Source organism: Leopardus geoffroyi, chromosome A3, assembly GCF_018350155.1.
Source record: "Leopardus geoffroyi isolate Oge1 chromosome A3, O.geoffroyi_Oge1_pat1.0, whole genome shotgun sequence".
Classification (NCBI taxonomy): domain Eukaryota; kingdom Metazoa; phylum Chordata; class Mammalia; order Carnivora; family Felidae; genus Leopardus; species Leopardus geoffroyi.
In genome coordinates, this window is record NC_059336.1 from 51,029,104 (window position 1) to 51,044,813 (window position 15,710).

The following is a 15,710-nucleotide window of genomic DNA, read 5'->3' on the forward strand; positions in this document are numbered from 1 at the left end:
TCACATTTATCTTCCCAACCCTAGGAGTTCAGAACTGTTATTTTCATTTTGGAGGGATGAGGCTTAACTTTCTCAAATTTTGCTGAGAAGTCTTGTTTTGTTTCTGTTGTCGTTGTACCTCCTTGTCCCAGGCCCTCCTACATGGCTTTGGCAGTTATTTAGTGCCCCAACAGTTTGCGTCTGTTGCCACCATAAGCAATTAATTCTAACAGCCTTCTTAAGCCATACATTTATACTGATGTCATGTTAATTCTTCTCTACTGTGACATGGGCCATTGAGATCATTTCTAGGGGATCTCTGTTTTGGGAGAAGACAGGCTGCTTGTCATATGGTAACAGAGATTCTGTTGTGTAGAAAAGAAATCTAATTTGCAGTTTCCACCTAACTCTGAGAGCCAAAAGAACTTCATACTGAATTGTAATTTGAGCAATTGGAGAAAATATTTTAATCTCCTTTTGCATTTACTTATTTTGGTGTATATTTACTTTTTTATTGCTGCTTACAAATTATCATTTATTGTCTCAATGACCTAGTTTATCCTCACATATTCTAAGTTTTTGTTAGCCTCTGCTTTCTCGTGAGTTGATTACTTATGTTTAGTTAGAAAATTTTGTTATATCTTCATAAATTAAGCTTTTTTATTGAGGTATAATTTATGTGTAGTGAAATTTACCCTTTTTTATTATAAAGTCTTAGGAGTTTTGATGAACACATATAGTTGTGTGTAACTACAACTATAATCAAAGATATAGAACATTTCTATCACCATTTCCATCCCCTGTTATTCCTTTGTGCTTCTTTGTAGTCCTCCTCCATCTCTGACAATCACTGATCAGTTTTCTGCTCCTGTTGTTTTGCCTTTACCAGAGTGTCCTACATATGGAATTATTGTAGCCTTGAGCTGGCTTCTTTCACTGAATGCAATACTTTTGAGATTTGTCCATGTTGTTGCATGTTCCTTTTTATTGCTGAGTAGTATTCCATTGTATGGATGTGTCACAGTTGAGTTTGTTCATTCTTTATTTGAGGAATACTTGGGCTGTTTCCAGTTTTTAACAGTTTTGAATAAAATCACTGTGTACATTCACATACAGGCTTTTATGTGAATATAAGTTTTTTATTTCATCTAGGTTGATATCTAGGAGTAAGATTGCTGAGTAGAATGATAGGTATGTATTTAAGAAGCTGTCAAACTGTTTTCCGAAATGTTTGTACCAATTTGCCTTCCTAACAATAATGACTGAGAGCCCTTGTTGCTCTGCATCTTTGCCAGTATTGTTAGTTTTTTAAAAAGTCATTTTTATAGGTATATGGTTATATCTTGTAATTTATTTGGCTTTATCTAATGAGTGATGATGTTGAACTACTGTCATTTGCTTATTTGCCATCTCTGTATTCCTGGTGAAGTATCTGTTCAAATATTTTCCCATTTTTAAAATTAAGTTATTGTATAATTATTGAGTTGTACAAGTTTTAAAAAGATATATATTTCTCATATTCCTTTATGATATAAATAATTTACAAATGTTTTATCAATCAAAGTATGTGTCTTGAGTTTTCATTCTCTTAACTGTCTTGAAGAGCAGAAGCTTTTTTGGTTTATTAGGTTCAATTTATCATTTTTTTCTTTTATGGATCATGCTTTTGGTGTGGTAGCTAAGAAGTTTTTGTCTAACCTAAGGCCACAAGGTTTTATGTATACAATCTGTTTTGAGTTAATTTTTGTATATGTTACCAGGTTCCTTTTTTGTTTTTGTTTTTGTTTTTTGGGGGCAGATATCGGAATCTTAATTATTCTGGCACCATTTTTAAATTTTTTTTTAAATGTTTATTTTTTTTTGAGAGACAGAGACAGGGTGCAAGTGAGGGAGGGGCAGAGAGAGAGAGAGAGAGAGAGAGAGAGAGAGAGAGAGAATCCAAAGCAGACTCCAGGCTCTGAGCTGTCAGCGCAGAGCCTGACGTGGGGCTTGAATTCATGGACTTCGATATCATGACCTGAACTCAAATCTGATCCTTAACTAACTGAGCCACCCAGGCGTCCCTCTGGCACCATTTTTAAAAAACACTATCCTTTCCACATTGAATTGCATTTGCACCTTGTTGGAAATCTACCCTCCCCTCTCCTTTGACTGCTCTGGCTCACATCACTCTCTTTCCTTCATGATATTGACCACACTTTGCTTTCTTGTTTAACTGCCTCCTCTTCACTAAGCTCCTTGAGAGGAGGAGCTTTTGTATGGGACCAAGGATAGAAAGGGTATCCAAGCAGAGGTAATGATAATTGCTGGGGTAGAACTTTGACATGTCTGAAAACATGCCAAAAGGGGTCATCAAGAACAACATGAAGCTGCAGAAATAGATGGTGATCAAATCCTGTAGGGCCTTAGTGAGGCCATAGTACCAAAGGAGACTATGGTCTAGGACAAAAGGATTGGCATAGAGAGGGAACAGGGCATCATCACGCTGTGATACTCCTTTTTGCCAAAGTGTATAAAAGAGGGGCAATAAAAAACTTCGTTTATTTATTACCTGTGTCATGTTTCACAGCTCCCTAAAGAGTTCTGCCCACTGCTTTTCTTGGGTTAAAATGGATTAAGCCTTCCTTACATATTGGTTATTTTAGTCAGAATATAGTAATATTTTACTAAATTTACATGTGACTAAACTTTTCCCAGAGGAGATTTGCGAGAGCTACGTTTCAAGGATTCCTGTCACTAATGGATACCTCTTGTAGCACAAAACCTGGAGATGGCCTGGTTGACCCTTTACTCCTCATTGCCACTTCCAGATCATTCTCCTCTCCTCCCTAAACATTCTCTCTTGAGTTTCAATCAGCTATCCCACTGTATACTCACTATCTCACTGTTACATTCATCTCTGAAACTTATCTGCCTCCATGCTTGATGGTGTAGGTACTGGCTCCCTGTGATTCTCCAACATTAGATCTGTGGTAATTCTATGGGATTTCAGTATCCACATGGATTATCCTTTCAGTACCCTGCCTTTCAGTTTTTGGCCTCTTCTCCTTCAATGTCTTGTATTCTGTTCCCTGCTTTCACCTGTCCTTCTTGTGGTTAATATCTTGACCTTGTTATTCCCTGTAAATGCAGCCCCTACAGGCAGTCCACTCAGCCACACCTCCTACCTTTTCTGTTTACTCCCTGTGGTACCAAGTCCCACAATTCTTTGACCTGACCTGTTGTTCCTACTACCTTGTCCCATCCTTCATGTCTTCCACGCTCTTTCCCCTTTTTGCCCAGTTGTAAGTCCTTCCTCATAACATTTATAGTCATTTCCTTGCGTGTCTCAGTTCCCTTCCTTGCTTCATCATTCTCCACTGGCAAAAGCCACACACAGTGAAATTATACTATCTCCAGACTCTGCTCATGCAGCCTCACAGCTGAATAGGATTGAGGGTAATCATGCTGAATGGTCTCACTCTTAAGTCATGACCACTGGACTCCAGAGGCCTTGGTGCTGCCTGAAAATTGTACCACATTTTCTTCATTTACTTGCCCTCTAATTCTTCTAGATTAAGGATCTTCTAGATTAAGGGTTTTCTTTATAGGGTCAAATAGTATTTTCAGCGTTGTAAGCCATATGGTCTCTCACAACTATGCAACTCTGTTGTGGCCTGAAAACAACCACACACAATACGTAAAGGAATGATAGTGGCATACTCTCTCCTCCCCCAAAGGCTTTCTTTACCTGTCTTCCAGGATTCCACATATATCTGTATTTCTTTCACCCTCTTTGGCTGATCTTTCTCAGTCACTTAGACTGGTTGCTCCTCAGTTCCCCAGCCTTTAAATGTTGGAGTTCCCCCAGCGTTCACTTCTGTGATCCCTTCTCTTTTCTAAATACCTTTTACTCCATGGGTGATTTCATCTCTTCCTGTAGCATTGACTACTTTCCATGTACTGATGACTTCAGAATTTTCACCTGTGATCTAGAGATCCTTCACTCTCAACTTGTCTATCCAGCTACCTACCTAGTACCTCCACTTCAGCATCTAATAGGCATTTCCAATTTAATATGTTTCAGAGAGACCTCCTGACCGTCCACAGTCCTCATTCTATTGTCTTCCCAGTTCCAGTAAGTGGAAGCTCCCTCCTCCATGTTGCTCAAATAAAAAACTTGGAAACCATTTTCTATATCTCTTTACATCCCACATTGAACATTCAACAAGTTCTAATTTTTTTTAATGTTTGTTTATTTTTGAGAGAGACTGAGACAGAGCTCACGTGGGGGAGGAGCAGAGAGAGACACACACACAGAATCCAAAGCAGGCTCCAGGCTCTGAGCTGTCAGCACAGATCCCCATGCGAGGCTCGAATTCACAAATGATGAGATCATAACCTGAGCCAAAGTCGAAGTCTTAACCTACTGACCAGCCAGGTGCCTCTCAACAAGTTCTACTTTTGAGGTAGATCCAGAATTTAACCATGTCTTACCTCTTACATCATTCATATTCTGCCATGATCTCTTTTCTTGAATTAACATAGTAGCTTCTTAACCAGTCTACCTGTTTCTGTGTTGCCATTATTTTTTTGAATTTTTAAATTTTATTTAAATCCAAGTTAGTTAACATATAGTGTATTAATTTCAGGAGTAGGATTTAGTGATTTATCACTTGCATATAACACCCAGTCCTCATCCCAACAAGTACTCTCCTTAGTGCCCATCACCCATTTAGCTCATTCCCCCTACCCAACACCCCTCCAGCCAGCCTCAATTTGTTCTCTGAATTTAAGAGTCTCTACGGTTTGCCTCCCTCTTTTTATCTTATTTTTCCTTCCCTTCCCCTACATTCATCTGTTTTGTTTCTTAAATTCCACATATGAGTGAAGTCATATATTTATCTTTCTCTGACTGACTTCACTTAGCATAATACACTCTAGTTCCATTTGCCTTGCCATTCTTTAGTCTACTCTCAACATAGTAGCTGTAGTGAACTATTTAATACAAAGAGAAATCATGTCTCTCTTATGCTAAAAACTCTTCAAAGCCAGTCCTTACGTAATTTGGCTCTCATTTCTCTCTGACCCCTCTGTATCTCCCTTCCTCCCCTGCAGCCACCAGCCACATTGGCCTCCTTGATGTTCCTCATACCAACAGCAACATCTGCCTCAGGATCCTCGCAGTGGTTTAATTCCTTCTGCCTGGAATGCTCTTCCTCCAGATAGCCCCTTCATCTGCTCTCCTCCCTTAACTCCTTCAGGTCCCCTAACTCCTACGTCTTCAGGACGTACTTACCACCTTTCCAGTTAGGCCTTCCCTAACCTCAGGGCACCTGGCTGGCTCAGTCAGTAGAGCATGCAACTCTTGATCTCGGGGTTTCGAGTTTGAGCCAACGTTGGGTATAGATACTTAAAAAAAGTAAAATCTTTAAAAACAAAACCAAAATGATATCTCCTCACTCATGCCACATCCACATTTCCTGTCCCCCTTTCTTGTCTTATTTTTCTTTATTGTGTTTATTATTCTCTTTTATTAGCAGTGTCTGCTTTATGCCTGTCTTTCCCTAACTGGAATGGAAGCTCCCTGATGGCCAGGACTTTTTTCTGTTTTGCTCAGTTATACTTCCCCCATACCTAGGATAGTCCCTGGAACATAGTAGTCATTCAGTACATATCTTTTGAATAAATGCATTTTTATAGATACTTGAAAAATACTTATATTCTATTAGTCTCTGTTAAATTCACATAAATGATAATATTAATGGTTATCAAGAAGAAAAGGTAGTATTCTCTTCCCTCTAAGAATCAGACTCTAGGTGTTTGTCCATATGCATAAATAATCTGTAACCATGGTGTCAATACAGTTTTATATTCTTATTTTGCTACTTAATATCACATCATGTCATTAATCTTAATTTTCTTAACTATCACTTCCAATTTTTTGTAAAAAAAGTATTTCAACATAGACTTATATGGAACTTCTTCCTTTTTTTAAAACAAGATTTATCTTTTTCTGACTTGTAAAAATAGGATAATACTTTCTAAACTGCAGCCTGTTACTAGTAATATATAGCATTAACTATGTTCAGTCTAAAAATCAAGCCTGACTGGCTTAGTGAGTTAGGCTGAATTTTTAGTGCTCTAAAATGTGGAAGAATTACCAATATGGATGAATTCCAGTCTTGGGGAATCAGTGACAACTTCAAGAGAAATGGGAATTATCACTGTATTTATTTATTTATTTATTTATTTATTTATTTGTTTGTTTATTTATTGTTAATGTTTATTTTTGAGAGAGAGACAGAGAACATGAGTGGGGGAGGAGCAGAGAGAGGGAGTCACAGAATCCGAAGCAGGCTCTGAGCTGTCAGCATAGAGCCCAACGCGGGGCTTGAACTCAACGAACTGCAAGATCATGACTTGAGCCAAAGTCGGATGCTTAACTGACTGAGCTACCCAGGTGTCCCACCACTGTATTTATTTTTAATAATCATGTAAAAGTTACCCTAGATTAATTATACACTTGACTGAAGACTTCAGTGGTTATGTAGAATCTCCTTGAGGGATCCAGAGCGCTCATGAAAACCTTAAACTCAGTATTTCCAAAATTGCATCAAACCAGTGCTGATTTATCTCATTTTCTTTCCTGCCTCACAGGAAACATCTACCAAATTACTACCTTTGAAGGTGGGCATGGCTTCACTCTAAGGCAGAGTGGATGTCCAGCCCCCTGTTTCCTTGTCCAGGCTTACCTCTTCTGTCCTCCTTGCACTTAACCTTAAGCCTCCTTAGGCTTAAATGATAATGAGCTTACTGCAGTTTTCCTAGCTTTCCTAGTATACTTGCATGCTTTTGCACACATTGATTCCTCTACTTTCTTTTCCCATTTGCTAGGAATTTCCTATTTCTCCTTCAAGTCTTTGCTCAAGGCTTTTCTTGGCAGTACCTTCCCTGACCATGCAGGGTTCAGTATACCCCGAGCTACTGTGGTGTTTATAAGTTGAATGCATGTCTCCCCACAGTACTAAAATTTAAATTGCAAGGATATTGGCTTATTCACCTTTGTTATTCTGTCCTGAAGATGGAAAACCTTTTAGTAAGTATTGTGTATATTTGTGGAATAAATAAAAAGCAGTATATTGATAGTCTTCATACTGACTCCTCAGTATTCTTTTTTCCCAGATATTCCATGTCAATTTTAAGTCTTTTAATTTAATTTAATTTAATTTTACTTATTTTATTTTATTTTTTTATGTTTATTTATTTTAGAGAGAGAGAGACAGAATGCAAGTGGAGGAGGGGCAGAGAGAGAGGGAGACACAGAATCCAAAACAGGCTGTAGGCTTGGGTGGCTGGGCTCAAACCTACGAATCTTGAGATCATGACCTTAGCTGAAGTCAGACACTTAACTGACTGAACCCCTATTTTTTTACTTTTTAGAGAGAGTGCACACAAGCCCAGGAAAGGGACAAAAAGAGAAAGGAAGAGAATCTTAAGCAGGCTCCCCATTCAGCTCAGAGCCTGACGTGGGGCTCAGTCTCATGTCCCTGGAATTATGATCTGAGCTGAAATCAAGAGTCATACTGTCAACCAACTGAGCCACCCAGGTGCCCCTAAGTCCTTCTAGTGAATTGCTTCTGCCTTCCCCCCTTCTTCAGCTCCTTTTCCCATTTGCTTGCTTTTCCCATTTACTTTTCAAATTTGACTGGCTTTTTTTCATGAGTCTACATGGAACATGCTCCCTCTCCCAGGAATTCAAGCTGTCTACTTTTCATTTTAATAGCCTTTGAGATTTAGTTCCAAAAAGCCTTTTCACATCAACTAGATACAATTATGTTATGCCTGTCCTTACTTCCCCTTGTCTGAGCATGCAGTTTCCATGGCTCCTTCTTCATTCTCCATATCACATACTTTTTCCTCACTGCTTGCTTATAGTTATACAGTCATAAAATCTGAGTTGAAAGAGACCTTAGAAGTTCATTATTTTTGCTTCTCACTCAGTGAAGGAATTGGCTCTGTGTATCCAGTTGATGACTGTGTCACTGTTTAAACTCCCCCCCCCACCCCCCCTCACCCTGGGGCCACTAACTGAATCCTTCCTGGGACAGCCCATTCCACTCTTGCTAGGCAGCTCTAGTCATTCAGTAATTTCTCTTCACTGTGTCAGATTGACCTCTCTAGTCCATTCATGCATCCTAAGTTTTCCCTTGGGAACTCATTTCCCTATAACAGACTATAGAGATGTTTGAATATACTTTGCTATCCCTTGATAGAGCAATAGGCTAAGGATGTTGGGAAAAATTCGGATTGCCTTGACTCACGCAGTGCTAGAAAATAATTTTTAGAAGGCTTAAAAACTTACGTGTAAGACATGAAACCCTTAAAGAACTTGGAAAAAATTCAAATGGATTTTTTTGAACCTCAGGGTATGAAAAGATTTTTTAAGCTTCACATTTAAGGAAGAAACCAGAAAGGAAAACATGGATTGGACTCTATGAAAATTGAAAGAGTCAGTGACAAATCAGGAAAAGATATTTGTAATACACATGACAAGCACAGTTATATCTAACAGCTTTTGTTAATAAGAGGAACAAAAAAGGGGATACCCTGATGGGAAAATGGGGGAAAACATGAATTTAAGATTTATGAAAATATTCTGAAAAAAATACTCAAAATACTGGATGTCAAATTAAGATGTCAGTGTTTGCCTGTGAACTTGACAAACACTTAAAAAGTGTTAATATACTGTATTGATGACTTCATAGTGAAATGAACATACAGATTTTATTTTTTGGTTTTTTTTTTTAACATACTAATTTTGGAAATGTGAGCAGGTATATAGCCTTTTTGAGGAGGAGTTGGACAATATGTTCATACCTTTGATACTAGGAATTTATCATGAGGAAATTATCAGATGTACAAAATGATTGATGTTTATACAGGTGTGTCCTCTTGGGTCCTCTGGGAAGCAGATGCTGAAGTTAAGAGTGTTAGAAATAGATTGGGAGTGAGAGGCAGGGAGGGGAGGTAATGCCTGTAAGAGACAGGGAGGAAGCAGTACTGGAAAGGAAAAGGCTCAGGCTCTGACGCAGATTTTGACAGCTGTGAAAGGAAAGAAGCTGAAGCAGAACTTGGCAGAGAGAGCCTCAGAGGCTATTCAGGTCTGGCAGTCTGGGCCAACCCAGTGGAGACCTCTCTGACTGCCTGTTAGGGGGGGCTCACCTAGTGCAGAAGGGGCCAGGCCCTGACACGCTCTTTGTGCTCAGTCCTGGGCTAGGGGCTGCCAGGAAGGAGTGGTCTTGGGTGGAATACTGTGCATCCTGAAGGCTCTAAAGCTGGAAGCTATCAGCCAACTGCATTCTTTGTAGCCAAAGGGCTAGTTCTTGCTGGAAGGGAGATGTAAGTACTACACCACAAAATGGATGTTCATTGCAGTGTTATTAAAATGACATGATTAGAAATGCTATTTTTTCCTATAATAAACATAAAATACTCCCATTTCTAATTAAGAGTGGGAAGGTAACTTCAAGATAAGATTACATTTATTATTTTAAGCAGCCATGTATTACTGTAAACTTTTGTTAACCTTGATACCCCTAATTTTTTATCACATGAACTACTATCAAGAATTTACATGTCTTGATCTTTTGAGGCTGAATATTAGACTTTGTATTTACCCTCTAACTTTTATATTTACTGGAGATGATGGTAAAATTGAGGTGATATTTTGATGGGATTTAGACTATCCCAAACTGCCTTAAACTGAGACTGCCCTGGAGGAGATCCAGGTGTGCACATAGGAGGCCAATGTGTTGCTTTGCCTTACACTGCCCAGTCTCACTGGTTTCAGTTGAATTCTTTCTTTTTCCCCTGGGGTGTAATTAGCATCCACTTCTAGAATCAGGTAATATTAGTACTTGTTTTTAGGAAAATTTTAGATCAGCACTCTTAAGTTTATTTTAAAGTTTCCTTAACCTGAAGATTTAATAAAATGATTTTAATCAATGAGTCTGTGGAATCTTTCAAAGAACTCTGCCTGTTTGAAAGCCATACAATAGGCCTAGGTAATTATTTTGACCACTCTCTGCTTTTCGTTGTCTCTTACTTTTTTTTTTTTTTTTTGGTCCTAAAGAACTCCAAGAAACACACCAGGGGACAGTTTGAAAACTTTGGTTCTTTGATTAATTTCTTTTTAATACGAAATTTATTGTCAAATTGGTTTCTATACAACACCCAGTGCTCATCCCAAAAGATGCCCTCCTCAATGCCCATCACCCACCCTCCCCTCCCTCCCACCCCCCATCAACCCTCAGATTGTTCTCAGTTTTTAAGAGTCTCTTATGGTTTGGCTCCCTCCCTCTCTAACTTTTTTTTTCCTTCCCCTCCCCCATGGTCTTCTGTTAAGTTTCTCAGGATCCACATAAGAGTGGAAACATATGGTATCTGTCTTTCTCTGTATGACTTATAGCATAACACTCTCCAGTTCCATCCATGTTGCTACAGAAGGCCATATTTCATTCTTTCTCATTGCCACGTAGTATTCCATTGTGTATATGAACCACAATTTCTTTATCCGTTCATCAGTTGATGGACATTTAGGCTCATTCCATAATTTGGCTATTGTTGAGAGTGCTGCTATAAACATTGGGGTACAAGTGCCCCTATGCATCAGCACTCCTGTATCCCTTGGGTAAATTCCTAGCAGTGCTATTGCTGGGTCAGAGGGTAGATCTATTTTTAATTTTTTGAGGAACCTCCACAGTGTTTTCCAGAGCAGCTGCACCAGTTTGCATTTCCACCAACAGTGCAAGAGGGTTCCCGTTTCTCCACATCCTCTCCAGCATCTATAGTCTCCTGATTTGTTCATTTTAGCCACTCTGACCAGCACGAGGTGGTAATCTCAGTGTGGTTTTGATTTGTATTTCCCTGATGAGGAGTGATGTTGAGCATCTTTTCATGTGCCTGTTGGCCATCTGGATGTCTTCTTTAGAGAAGTGTCTATTCATGTCTTCTGCCCATTTCTTCACTGGATAATTTTTTTTTTTCGGGTGTGGAGTTTGGTGAGTTCTTTATAAATTTTGGATACTAGCCCTTTGTCAGATAATGTCATTTGCAAATATCTTTTCCCATTCCTGCAGTTGCCTTTTAGTTTTGTTGATTGTTTCCTTTGCAGTGCAGAAGCTTTTTATCTTCATGAGGTCCTAACAGTTCATTTTTGCTTTTAATTCCCTTGCCTTTGGGGATGTGTCAAGTAAGAAATTGCTGCAGCTGAGGTCAGAGAGGTTTTTTCCTGCTTCTCCTCTAGGGTTTTGATGGTTTCCTGTCTCACATTCAGGTCCTTCATCCATTTTGAGTTTATTTTTGTGAATGGTGTAAGAAAATGGTCTAGTTTCATTCTTCTGCATGTTGCTGTCCATTTCTCCCAGCACTATTTGTTAAAGAGACTGTCTTTTTTCCATTGGATTTTCTTTCCTGTTTTGTCAAAGATTAGTTGGCCATACTTTTGTGGGTCCAATTCTGGAGTTTCTCTTCTACTCCTTGGTCTATGTGCCTGTTTTTGTGCCAATACCATGCTATCTTGATGATTATAGCTTTGTAGTAGAGGCTAAAGTCTGGGATTGTGATGCCTCCTGCTTTGGTCTTCTTCAAAATTACTTTGGCTATTCGGGGCCTTTTGTGGTTCTATGCAAATTTTAGGATTGCTTGTTCTAGCTTCAAGAAGAATGCTGGTACAATTTTGATTGGGATTGCATTGAATGTGTAGATTGCTTTGGGTAGTATTGACATTTTAACAATATTTGTTCTTCCAATCCATGAGCACAGAATGTTTTTCCATTTCTTTATAGCTTCTTCAATTTCCTTCATAAGCTTTCTATAGTTTTCAGCATACAGATCTTTTACATCTTTCGTAGGTTAATTCCTAGGTATTTTATGGTTCTTGGTGCAATTGTGAATGGGATCAGTTTCTTTATTTGTCTTTCTGTTGCTTCATTATTAGTGTATAAGAATGCAACTAATTTCTGTACATTGATTTTGTATCCTGAGACTTTGATTAATTTTATAAAGATAAAAATTGTGGGAAAATAAAGTTAAAATGAAGCTATTAAAACCAAGTCACATTTCTGTTCCTCTAAGGCTCATTGTTATACCTAGAGAAAGGGGCAGTTTCAAGAATGTTTACAAGTAAGGAAACTTGTTATCTAATGTATTTTGTGAAAGAATCAGCAAATGTTTCCCCATAATTGGCTGATAGGAAAAAGGTCATCTACTATATGTCTCCCTAGGGACCCAGAACAATTGTGTGCCACCTCTGTTGTATTGCCGATACTCCCCAAAGTGAAATTTTGAAGAAGGTAGAGCACCAAAACTTCCTTCGGCTATCTCAATGTTTTGGTACTTTTTTTCCCATGATTCATTATATATTATAACTTAAAAGTGTGTTAGACTTTGCCAGGAATTAAAGGTACTATATGTTTTTTACTTCTAGGTAGTGTATGTATAGATTTAAATATATATGTGTTTGTGAATGTATGATATATATATGTATTTAAAACAAAGTGTAAAAGCAAACTGCATAATCAAGTGTAGGTAGTGGTTTCATTAGTCTAACTTGGAATGAGACTGTGATTGCCTGTCATGAGTTTGTGTTTCTCAGAGGTAAGTTCTTAAGGTCAGGGCTGTGTCTTACTCCTCTTGAGACCCTGGTACCCAGCACAGTGATTTACACATAGTAAGTGATCATTGATATTGCAGACTGGAATTTCACTTCCAGTTTGTTGTTTTGTTTTGTTTTGTTTTGTTTTAATTTAGGTTTTGCCACTAGAAGGACTTGCTCAGCTCTTGTCCCCTTCTTATTTTACCTTCAATAATGTCCTGTTAATTTATTAAAACCTTTTATTCTAAAACTTGTTTTGGAAATTTGACTAGTCAGATAGTAGCAGTGGAAAATATTAAAAAACAACTATTTATAATATTTTTATGTGACTCATTCATACTTCCTGATCAAAACTTTTATTCACAGAGATATTAAGTAGACTTTTTGGCTGGTATTCAGAAACACAGGAAGTGAATAATCAAAAGCAGATCTTTGAAATGAGCTTACATAAATGACAGAAAAATAACCTAGGTTTTATTAGTCAGAATTTAATGATGAACTAGTACAAAACCTATCCTGTTTTTTTAAGCAAATTTTACTTATCAACCGAATTGCTTACTAAGCAAGCATTTAACAAAAATATGCTATTCATTACATTAAAACCCTAAAGCTACTTTCTTACCATATTTTTTTTTTTACATCAGGAAGTAGCATTCAGCATGGAATGTTCTACACTCTTACTCGATTTATCTAAGGCAAGGCTCTCAACAGGGTCCCCAAACAGTTGTGTTCTGTGGTACTTCTTTGCCTTTACCAACAAGTGAGACTCTTGAGATAGACTCTTCAAAATTCCTCAGTCAGCTACTCATCTCTTGTCTCTAATCTGTTTCTCATCCTCCTTCATAACCTCATTCATAATTGCAAAAGGAGACAATGAACTTTTTTTTTCCCTGTACCAAACTACTATACTCATGATTTACTTTCCCCAAATACAAAATTTTACCTTGCTCCAGTGCTTAGGGATTTTTTTCCACCCTAAATGCCACCTTCTCTCTTGGTATATATACCACTTTCCTGACTCATTTCAATATTATTGTCTTCTCTGAAAACTGCTTTGGCCTTTAATGATCTCTTTCTCCACATGTCCGTAACTACCATTGCTCTTTCCCTTAGTTTTTTCTTACTTTTCTGTTCTGGCATAGGAGAGGGACATGAGCTACTGCCTACATGCCACACAATGACTAGAGGTGAGACAGCTGGATGGAGGGAGTAAGGTGAAGTATATATAATTAAAAAACAAAACCTTAGGCCAATTTGATGTGCTTTGTATCATTATGTAATTTTCACTTTTTTAAATTGTGAAAATATGGCTATCATCTGTAAGTGTTCATCACAGAGCTTTTGTTGTGTGCTTTTATATAAGGACATCTTCCAACTGACAGGAGTCATTTCATGTTGGAACAATGTGTTCAGTTGTATGTGGAGTGGTTAAGTCACAAGGCCAGCCTTCAAAAGCTTCTGTTACCCAGAATGTACAGAGGTAGATTGTTGTTAGCATTCTGTAAAATCCAGTTATGATATATACCTGTCTATCTGTGAGATTGCATTCACAATCCCAGTGTGTGTGTGTATGGGGGCGGGTGTGTGTATGGGTGTGCATGGTGCCAGAAACACTATTTTCTTGCTACAGTGGTAAGGTTCTTCTCCCTTTCATCATATATTGTCATATACAAAACAGAATACTATACCACAGAATGAATGTAGTAGATCTACTTACTGGAAGCAGTTTTCAGGAGAGATTAAGGGAAAAAAAAAATCACAATGCAGAGCAATAGACCACTACCATTTATATAAACAAAGACACTTGCATATTCACTTATGCTCATACATGTATGGTCTGTCTCTGGAAGTATACATAGGTTTGCTGAAGTACTAGCAAGTCAAGGGTAGGAAGGGAACTTATTTTGCAGTTTTCTTATTGGCACTGTTTGCATTTTTCTTACTATAATCCATATTACTACTTTTTTAAAAATGCCACATTTCCTTAGTATCTTGTGTAGTCAAAAGTAGGATAGCAGTTTTTGAGGTAGTATGGATTTGAAATTCCCACAACTTCTCTTGTACCTTTTTCCCCCCATTCCTCACTGTTGCAAACAGTGAATATATGTTTGGTTTACAACTTGGGACAGTAGTAGAAGGAATATCTGCTTTGCAGGCAGATCAGACCTGTGTCTACAGCATACTGGCTTTTATGATTTGGAGTGGTTTATTTAATTTTATAGAAGCCTTGAATATGTATAGCTCAGGAAATAATAAACATAGTTAAATAAAATATACTTAATGAGCTGCATAGTGATAGACATATAATAGGAATTCTACAAATGATAATTATTTCTATTTTAGTTGGATAACTAAAGGACTTGTTTAAGTTTTTTTAATTCATTAATGTTTATTTATTTTTGAGAGAGAGAGTGACATAGTGCGAGCAGAGGACGGGCAGACACACACACACACACACACACACACACACACACACACAGAATCCAAAGCAGGCTCCAGGCTTTGAGCCATCAGCACAGAGCCCAATGTGGGGCTTGAACCCATGAACAGTGAGATCATGACCTGCACCAAAGTCGGATGATTGACTGAGCCACCCAGATGCCCCAGGACTTGTTCAGATTTTTAGATCACTGCTTTCTTTTTTTTTCAACGTTTATTTATTTTTGGGACAGAGAGAGACAGAGCATGAACGGGGGAGGGGCAGAGAGAGAGGGAGACACAGAATCGGAAACAGGCTCCAGGCTCTGAGCCATCAGCCCAGAGCCCGACGCGGGGCACGAACCCACGGACCGCGAGATCGTGACCTGGCTGAAGTCGGACGCTTAACCGACTGCGCCACCCAGGCGCCCCAGATCACTGCTTTCTTAAATGTACTAAAATTGGGTCATTAACAATTGTATTTACTCTGGCATGCTTCTGTGGCAAATACCTAATTTTGAATATCTCCTTGGCTCTTAGAGTATTTTTTTAGTGAAATAGCTTATTTTCCCTTTTTAATCCTGTAAAGTCTTTTAAGTAAAAGTAATGTGCTTTGTTTTCCTGGATGTAAATGGGAGTTTACTCTTTTATAATATTTTTGCATATGTGGGTAAAT

At 38.2% G+C, this 15,710-nt stretch overlaps 1 protein-coding gene across 7 annotated transcripts in view; it reads left to right on the forward strand.

The window, feature by feature from the left end:
* Nucleotides 1-15,710, forward strand: part of SEPTIN10 (septin 10) — a 67,557-nt gene that overhangs the window by 12,342 nt on the left and 39,505 nt on the right. Inside the window, exon 1 of one of the 7 annotated variants that reach the window (XM_045443721.1) lies at nt 4,404-4,427. The exons of the other annotated variants lie outside the window; for them this stretch is intronic. The gene's annotated coding sequence lies outside the window, so the exon portion shown is untranslated. Of the gene's footprint in view, nt 1-4,403; nt 4,428-15,710 lie in introns of those variants that run through there. 7 annotated transcript variants of the gene reach the window in all.